General features: G+C 39.2%; 1 non-coding gene across 1 annotated transcript; it reads right to left on the reverse strand.

The window, feature by feature from the left end:
• Positions 1-9,454: 9,454 nt before the first annotated feature.
• On the reverse strand, positions 9,455-9,527 carry TRNAK-CUU (transfer RNA lysine (anticodon CUU)). Its single transcript has one exon. It is a non-coding gene; the product is annotated as a tRNA-Lys (tRNA).
• Positions 9,528-10,362: the final 835 nt, after the last annotated feature.

Consider the following 10,362-nt stretch of genomic DNA (forward strand, 5'->3'; position numbering starts at 1 on the left):
AATTAATATGAGAGGGGGAAAATCAATTGTATGTCTCAAAGTTTCTCAAAACACAAACTGAATCTTTTTAATATATAGGCTGTTTATTTGATATGCGGACTCTCTCAAAAGCCTAGACCAAGTAGATTAGAAGCATCCAATAGCACAGCTATATACAAGATACTGGATACTGTACAGCAAATCATAACAAAAGGATTTTTCAAAGTTAACCCAATTACCAAATAAAGTGATGATAACATTAACTATCGATTGTTTTTTTGAACCCTAAGACAGCAAGAACCTCACATCTCCACTATAGAGCCTCTACTTCCCCCAGTCCTGGAACCCTTGGATAGGGCCCACTTTCCCGTATGCTTCATCCAATCCACACCAAATAATATTGCATCCGCCGATCACAACCTAACCAAAGCAACGATTGCCACCTCAACGTGCTTCACCTCAGACTGTGTCCAGAGACTTCATGTGTGGAATGACAACCCTTCAGCTTCATTACTTGGGTGAGACCTTTCCTTTTATAGTACACTCTAATTTCATCTCAGGTAGTTCACTTTCTAACAAAGTCCCATAACCTAGATATACACCAGTTTCTGTGAGAAAGAGCTTATGTGCACACGTATCCATAAACTACTGCAAAATATATACCTGAAAACAGAAGTACACTAGAGTTTGCAGTGAGTGCCTCCCTAACACTTCCTCTCCAATATTCCAAGCTTTGGGTCCATGATTGCTCAACAATTTGTTTGGCTTCGTATGTTAACTCTCTTTTCAGTCACCCGGTTCCAGATGCCACCAGGATGCTGGCCTGTCTTCCCTGGATTGAAGACCCCACCAATATGTCCTGGAGCTCACCTTCCCCCAGAGACACACCCTACTAGGGAAAGAGAGAGGCAGACTGGGTTTATGGACCGACCAGTCAACGCCCATGTTCAGTGGGGAAGCAATTACAGAAGCCAGACCTTCTACCTTCTGCAACCCTCAATGACCCGGGGTCCATGCTCCCAGAGGGATAGAGAATGGGAAAGCTATCAGGGGAGGTGGTGGGATATGGAGATTGGGTGGTGGGAATTGTGTGGAGTTGTACCCCTCTTACCTTATGGTTTTGTTAATTAATCCTTTCTTAAATAAAAAATTTTTAAAAAAGGTAGTTCTAAATAATCCCTTAAGTCTGAAGGATTACACAGAGGAATGAATTATCTTTAAAGAAAATAAAAACCTTGTATACAAGTCTGGGATATAGACTTAAATGAACATGATATATTTAAAATGAATAAAGTTACTAGATGATTAATAAGCTAACTGGAAGAAAGTACTCTATTGGAGGAAAATATATCAACTAAAAAACTGAGGCAGGAAATAAATAGAAAAAAAGAGAAACAAAATAATGGGAGAAAGAATGCAAAGTAAGAGAGGATAAAGTAATCCAAATACAAGAAATATAACCATAAAAGAAAATAAATTTAATTTCCCATATACTCAAACATCCACCTAAACTTAATAAACTACATAATTTCATCATAAGCTATATACAAAGAAAAATATAAATATAAGACTACCATTATTGAAATTATAGTTATTGAAAGTGTATATCTGAAAAAGTAGGCTAGGTAATTTGCAATTAAATGGTAATATACATAAAAAATATTAAGTATGCTCATACATAATGATATATGGTTCAATAACCAAGGTAATAAAAGAATATAATAAAATTACAATTATAATGCATCTCAAGTAAGAAAAAATATGAAATTCCAAAATATCTTTTGGAAAAATACTTTAGGAAATAATGTCTTTAACAAGTAAACAAAAATACATTAGTAATATAAGCAAAATTTTTGTATATCTTTTCTGTGTCATGGATAAATACTAGGTGGTATTTGCAATAATGCATTAGTTGTAATGAAAAATAATTTGTCTAGAGGAATTTAAATGAATGAATAAAATATTCACTAATACTATGTAAGGCTACAAAAAGTAAAGGTACATTTCTATTTGATTTAATTTTTATTTATAAAAAGGAAACACTAACAAAAAACATAGGATAAGAGGAGTACAACTCCACACAATTCCCACCACCAGAACTCCATATCCCATCCCCTCTCCTGATAGCTTTCCTATTCTTTAGTCCTCTGGGAGTATAGACCCAGGGTCATTGTGGGATGCAGAAGGTGGAAGATCTGGCTTCTGTAATTGCTTCTCCACTGAAAATGGATGTTGGCAGGTTGATCCATACGCCTAGCCTGTCTCTCTCTTTCCCTAGTGGGTCAGGGATCTGGGGAGGTAGGGTTTCAGGCCACATTGGTGGGCTCATCTGTCCAGGGAAGTCAGGCTGACATCATGGTATCATCTGGAACCTGGTGGCTGAAAAAAGAGTTAAGGTATAAAGCAGAACAAGTTGTTGAGTAATCATGAACCTAAAAGCAAGAATATTTCAGATGAATATTTAGAGTATCTCCATTTTGGAAAAAGCTAGTAGGTCTATTTTCGGTATATATATTCCAAGGAGGCCTTGGGTTTATTTATTTTAGTTTGACAGCTAGCATGCAGGAGGATCCAAGGTATTGTCATAGTTGGAAAAAGGACTAGAAAGCTGGATAAGGGGAGAGAATAACTCCCAAATAAGAGAAAAGTATATAAATACTGTTAACTGTAAACCCCATTGATTTGATCTGGTGCCAATATTCTGCATAAGAGCCTATGTTCCCAGTTTCATGGCTGCCAGTTCTTAGCAACATCTCCCCACCAGATATTCGTTGGGATGCGGCATCATCTAAGTTCATTTCCCACGTCTACGCTTGACCGGACCTGCCAATATACGCGGATATCTTCGCCCACCCTGTCCAACGCTTGACGTCTCATCACCCAATCTGGTCCCCTATGCCTACACTGAACTTCTCTGTTCCAGTCTCTTGGAAACAGAGTTGGCAGTCAGCTGAGGTAAAGAACAAACACCTCATCACAGACCCCTGCAAGCGTCAACCCGGCTTTGACCTAGCACGTTATGATTGGGCCCTCCTCAATCGCTATCGAATAGGCCATGGCCGGTGCGCTGCTATGTTCCATCAATGGGGAGCCAGAGAGGACCCGAACTGCCCCTGCAGCTACAGACAGACTATGACCCACATAGTCAATGACTGCCACCTCTCCAGACTCAAAGGAGGTCTCAAAACTTTACATCAGGCTCAACCTGACGCTGTTGACTGGCTACGGAAGAAGGGCAAAAGCTAGAAGAAGAAGAAGAGCCTACGTAATCTCTACATCCCTGTAGGTTTGGGCTTACATTCTGTGGTCACAGCTAGAAACATTCTTGCACTAATTTCAGGATCCATCTTTCTCAAATGGTATATTATGTTGCCTACCCTCCTTTCAGAGAATGGAACAGTCCCTACCAATGCTGATATACATTGCGAGCAAGGTCCTGAAGGGGCCCGCAAAGGGGTCTACTATGTTGATCCTGATGGAGATGACCAGTGACAGTGGTGAGAGGGATCTGTTAGAGGTCTAAGCCCTTCATGTCTGTTAGGAAACCCCAGGAATCCCTGACTAGGGCTCCAGGTAATGTAGTGTTATGGTAGTGACTAAAGAGTCATCATTAAATTATGATGATCTCTTCCCTCTATCCAGCTTATGTAATTCTTACTTTGTCTGACAAGGTTGGCTTTGGAATGACTGAGGGAAGTTAAATAGAAAGTAGGTGAGGAGAGAGTCTAGGTCTAAGTGGAAACTATTTAATTAGGTACTTTATGGTGTCTTTTTTAAGTCTTTGTACTTGTTGCATTTGCCTGCTTGCTACATTTACTGACTTACTGAAAATTGTTATGCACTATTGCTTTAAGGTATATATCCCCCTCAATTTATGGATACATGTGTACATAAGCCCTATCTCATGAACCCTGGTCTATACCTAGGTTCTGAGGCTTTGTTAGGAATTGTACCACCCAAAATGGAATGAAGGAGTCCTAAGAGCCAGGAGAAGTCTCACAAAAGTAATGAAGCTGAAGGGTTCCATGCCTGAAGTCTCTGGACACCATCTGAAGTGAAACATGTCGAGGTGGTACTGGTTGCATTGACTAGGTTGGGATCAGCAGATGCAGTATCAATTGTTATGAATTGAGAGAAGCATGGAGGAAAGTGAGCCCCACCCCAGAGGTTCCAGGACTGAGAGAAATATGGGTTTTGTAGAGAATGGGGAAGGTTCCTACTATCTTAGGGTTTAAGAAGGCAATAGACAGTTGTTGCTATAACCAGATTATTTGGCAATTGGGTTAGCTTTGAAAATATCATTGTTAGGATTTGCTATTTCATACAAAACCTCACCATAATTTATGTCTGATAATGCTCTTCACATACAAATTTGTCTTATAAAGTGACACTACCAGTTGCTCTGTTACACCTGGTCTAAGCTTTTAGGAGATTTAGTATTTCAAAGAATAAGTCATTATTAGAGATGTATCAACAATTTGAGCCTACTTTTAAAATTCAGTCCGATTACCAATCTGAATTCTTAAGTGCTTAGATTGAAGGAAACTATATAGAGTTATGGTCTATGCATCAAAAAGTTCGACATAGTCAATCCATTTTCCCCCTCTTATATGAATTATATAGTGATTTGTAAGACTATCAGTTAATCTAAAGCTGTGATATATATACACAATGGGATAGTACACAGCTATTAAGAACAATGAATCCACCTTCTCTAACCCATCCTAGATGGAGCTAGAAGGAATTATGCTAAGTGAGATAATCCAGAAAGACAAAGTTGAGTTTGGGATGATCCCACCCATAAATGGAAGTTGAGAAGATCAGAAAAGAAAACTCAAATCAGAATATGACTGAGTTTGGAGTATGGCACCAAAATAAAATTCTCTGAGGAGAGGGGGAGGGTAGATGTTCAGCTTCACTGTGGGGGGAGAGGGAGGGACACAGAACTTTGGTGGTGGGAATGGTGTTAATATACACTACTATTAACTCTTTCTTTTTTTAATTGGCTAGGACAGAGAGAAATTGAGAGAGGAGAAGACAGAGATGGGAAGAGAATGATAGGTACGGTCCCCTGTATTCAAACTGAAGAGAAAAATAAATGATTGTGAGAAAACAATAACAAACAAACAAAAATAACAGCCAACTGCAGCAAATAGAAGTATACACAGAGAACCAGAGAAGGTATAAACAAACTAATAGAACATGTGTATGCTAACAATTAAGGAACATTGGTTTGATGAAACTTCCCTGGGTTCCCAAAGTTCCTATATTTGCAAGTCTCTGCTGCAATGGTGAGTGACAGGTCTAGGCTGAAGAGGTGGCTGTCTGGTTGTTTTAGTGGGCAGACCAATCTGTCTGCCAAGTTGCTTCAGGGATTTCTGCAGTTCAGTTGCAGTCAAGCAAGGTCACAAGCATCTATCCTGTCTTCTGACCTATCAGTCTGTCTTGCTTGTAGGTAGGCTGATCTGTCAGAGTGTTTCTGATCTGGATCTGTTAGTCAGGACTAGAATAGGTAACAAAAGATGTACTCTCTGGGAAAAATTTTAATCCTGGAATCTGCCCAGATAGATTTTTCTATGGAGGGGTTATTTGTCTCACTGGCTGTTTTTGCTTCCTAAATAAGCTTCTTCTGGGCTTGGGAATGAACATGTGGAGGGTGGAGCAGGAAACTCACCACTTGGTTTACCTTTGTCCTTTCCAACACCTTTTTGCAATTAATAAATGGGTTATACTTTTCCACTGTTGTTTATCTTTGACCCCTCCTTTGTAAATTTCCATCCTACTGGCCTAAAAATCCCACTTCCATTCACAGATGCCAGGATGTGAACAGAATTCTTGAAGACAGCCTGCCTAGTCAGTCCTCATGCAGCCATCCTGATTCTGCCTCCTCCCTTAACAGTATTATTCACAGAGATAGCTTTGTGGTAATGACATTCTTTAACTGTTATTTGTCTGATAATTTTTTTCTAATATTATTTTTGTGTAGCAATCTTGATTCAAAAATGCTGTTTAAATTTCAATTACCAGTCTTGATTTATCTTTAAATATTTGTATCAGACTCCATACTTCATATTTCTCTACAAGTATATTTCAGTCTCCACATGCACTTAGGAACACATCTTTTAAAGTAATTTAGACATTTAACTAGGAGTAATTTAAGTGTGAATTACCAAAAGAGTTTTATTTTTTAATTTGAAGTACAAAATACTTGAAGTGTATTTTCTTGATTATTTAATGTGATCTTAAGTATTTTTTAGTGTTCTTCAATGAAAAAGTAACTTCAAATTTAATAATAGCATATTTTGTGCATAATGTTATTATTCTGGGGGCAGGGGAAGCAGCATCATGGTTATGCAAACAGACTCTCATGCCTCAGGCTCCTAAATCCCAGGTTCAATCCCCCAAACCACCATAAACTAGAGCTGAGCAGTGCTCTGGTGTTTCTCTCTCTCTATGTGTGTCTCTCTGCATTTCTCTCAAAAAAATAAATAAAATAAAAAATTAAGTGTTATTATTCCGTTAATTTTGTGAAATAACGAGTTCCAAGTGTTTTAAAACAGTGCATCAAAATACATGTTAAGTGTATTTAATGTTTTATATTTCTTAATTGAACGGTTACTATATGACACATTTATTAAAGCATTCCATGAAATGTTATTGTTGTTATTGATCACCATACTGATGCTAAAAGATAAAAGAAAATGGTTTTGATGTCCTAGACAATTGCATTCTCAATTTTCTAAAGTCCTTTTCTAATTCTCTTTGCAAATATATCATACCAAATGCCACTTAGTATACACCTAGAAGGCATTTATTTGAAATGATGTGCTATGGAATCAGGGACAGTTCATAAAATGATAATTTACTCGCTGCTACATTACAGACATTACATAAGCAATAATAATGGAGCAAATTGAATTGGATCCAGTAGTTCAAGCCCAGTCCACTTATTGGACATGACCACAATCATCTCAGTATTTAGATGAGTGGAGATATTATCATGCACCTGATTCCTGATTAAAGCAAATCACTTGGCTTGCCTCAGTAAGTATTTCAAACTCTGTTTTTTGGGGCTCCAACCAAATTGTTTGGGACTGGTACCTGCAACCTGTTAAAATCTGTGTTTAATAAACCTGAAATAATCATCTGATCATAGGTATAATTACTATAGATTGTCAGCACCATAGCCAACAGTTTCAGAAAAATTTCAAACACGTTTTAAAAATGATTTGAGAAATTTGGCTCTCCAAAAGCTTGTCCTGTGTTTTCTTTGTATGTTTTCAAGTGCACTTAAAGGTTTTAAAATATATGGTTGCAGTAGTCTTTTCTAAGCTTTTTGTAAATGGAGACAGCATGCCCTGTTTGACGTATATTTATAAATAGGTAGCACATGGGCTAGACCAACAAAGGCTAAAAGCATAAAACAAAATACTGAATTGTGTAGTTGTCACTTGGAAAGAAAGCAAATCAGATCTGCTAGTTAAGCATTCTAATCTATCTGACTCTTAATTTCTTGCCAGTGTTCTGTTTTCTCTGGGAGGACACAGAGTGAATTTTTTTTTATATATAACTAGAAGTCCAATGTGCTATCCACTGCGCTACAGAGCCACCTTGAATTTTTTTTTATCAACCATCTTGAAAACTCATAATTCTCTCAATAAAGTAATATTGAACTTAGAAAATAACTCAATCATAAATACATGAATTACTTGATCAACTACCACCCAACATAATAAATTTACTAAAAATACCATCAGATGTTTCTGTTTGTTTGTTTGATAGCATAATGGTTATACAAAGAGAATCTCATGCCTGAGGCTCCAGTGTCCAAGGTTCAATCCCACACTACCATAAGTTTTAAATTCAGATGCTGAATTCTGTAGAAATGGTTGAGATTAGAAGGTGGCTCATATCATTAGGCTCTGGTGGAAAGTAAAAGGCATGACTATAGTTCCAATATCCTTAGTCTCAGTTGTATTAATAGGGGGTCAGGGTGATCTTTAAATGTTAAAGGTAGCACATCAGGAAGTATACATATAGTGTTATTGCTGGGTTCCGTGCCTGCACCACGAGTCCACTGCTCCTGGAGGCCTTTTTTTTTCTTTTTGTTGCCCTCGTTTTATCTTTGTTATGGTTATTATTCTTATTGTTATTGATGTCATTGTTGCTGGATAAGACAGAGAGAAATTGAGAGAGGAGGGGAAGATAGAGGGAGAGAAAGATAGACACCTAAGATCTGTTTCACTACTTGTGAAATGATTTCCCCCCCTTCAGGTGGGGAGCCAGGGGCTTGAACCGGGATCTTTCCATGGGTCCTAGCACTTCGTGCCATATGCGCTTAACTGGATGTGCTACTGCCCGGCCCTGGGAAGAGCATATATTCTTATGATGCTTAAGGACCAAGGTTCAAACCCCTAGTAATGAGGGCCTATGGGTCTATATTGTAGTTTTGGAGCAGTAATGCAGGTGTCTCACCTCTATATATAAATTTTTACTTTTCTTATTTGTTTAAATTTATTTATTGGATAGAAACAGTTGGAAATCAAGAATGAAGTGGGACGAGATAGAGAGGAAAAGAGACAGAAAGACACCTGCAACACTATTTCACCACCAGAAAGCTTTTTCCCTGCAGGTGGGGACTGGGGGATAAAACCCAGGTCCTTGAGCATTGCAATATGTACAGTCTACCAGACATGCCTCCACTCAGCGCTGCCTCAATCCTTCTCTCTCTCTCTCTTTTCCCCTCTCTCCCTGTCTTTCTTTGTCTCTCATCACTGTCCAAACAAAGAAAAAAATATCTCCTCCAGGAACAGTGGAGTAGTCACTTATACCTGACAAAAACTCTGGTGGTAAAAAAAAAAAAAAAAAAAAAAAAAAAAAAAAGAAAACTAGGAGGAAATATTGATGAATGTATCTAGAGAAACATAGTAAAAGCAGAAAGAATAAAAGTACCCGATAGAGTAAGATCACAAGACATCAAGGTCATTAATACAGGAATTCAAGATTTCTTACAAAGATCCAGACATGTTTCTGACATTCATGGTGTTCCCTACATCTCTTTAGTTTTTTGTTTGTTTGTTTTACTTTGTTTGTTTTTGTTTATTCCAAATGCACTGATTTGTGTTGCTGAGGAGTTATTCTGATGCAGTCTCCGTCCCCAGGTTTTTCTATGCCCGGCTAAATCCTAGAGTGCCCCCTTTCAACCAATCCTGGCCCTACACGTCACCCCTGGTTGTCGCCCAATAAAAAGCCCCCTCACCCCTCCCCTCTCTCTCTCTGGGCTCTCGGCTCTCCCTCTCTGAGGTCTCGCTCCCTGCTCTCCCCCCGTGGTCAACCATTGCCGGCTGGCTCCATGTGGTCTGAACCAAACCTCCCCCCCCATCCTATAATAAAGATTTGTGTACCCCTTTGCTCTGGACGTCCGCTCTCTTCTCCGTGGTGCAGCCCGACACCAGACCGCCGCAACAACATCTGGCGCCCAACGTGGGGCTCGAACCCACGACCCTGAGATTAAGAGTCTCATGCTCTACCGACTAAGCTAGCCGGGCTCTCCTCCTATCCCTTTATATCTAAATGGACACAGTAAAGAAAAATGGAATGGAGCAGGCTTAAATGTTTTAGAGGAATGCCATGCTCAGGTGGGAAGATGTAGGACTTTCTGTGGAGGAGGGAAGGCTTAAATGGCTGCCAACCTTGTGAGATTTATGTGTCCTCCTGTGCTCAACCCCTCTTTAGAGAGAGAGACTTACCTGGAGAGACTCATCTCATAGGTTTAAGCGCAGCCTGCTCAACCATCTCTTCACAATATCTCTACATCTTTTCTATCTTTCTATCTAGTAATTGCATAAGATGTACAAAGTCTATAAAAGACTATCATGGGGCAGAAACCTTTTGGGCATAAGCCTAAATGATATAACAAAATAGGAAGGGACAAGTAGGGGAGAAGTAAAAGCCAGTGTGGTGTGAAGGGAAGGATTGGTGTGTGAAGGAACATTCCCTATTTGGGTGGGAAAAGGGGCAAGGGTATATAATGAGGGGGAGGCGGGAGGCATGACCCACCAAACAGAGGGGCTATTTGGCATTGTATAGTCATCAAGGCAACAGTCTGTAAAGTCTATGAATTACTCAGGATCAGTCTATGAAAAACCAGCAGCGTGAAGAGAAATAAGCTGCTTCAAAATTGTGTAAAATGTATATAGGGTGTGTCAGAAAGTCCGATACAAGTCTCAGTCTGAAGTAGATGGCTAGGGGAAGAATTGGCAGGGGATGCAACGCTGCATGAGGGAGGTCAGCCGCTGGAATGTTGCTCTTTAGTAGATAGCTAGCTGGAACTGCCAACACGTAACAAGCAGGTCAGAAGCAGGAACGGTAACCAGGCATGAA

This window comes from Erinaceus europaeus, chromosome 5, assembly GCF_950295315.1.
Source record: "Erinaceus europaeus chromosome 5, mEriEur2.1, whole genome shotgun sequence".
Classification (NCBI taxonomy): Eukaryota; Metazoa; Chordata; class Mammalia; order Eulipotyphla; family Erinaceidae; genus Erinaceus; species Erinaceus europaeus.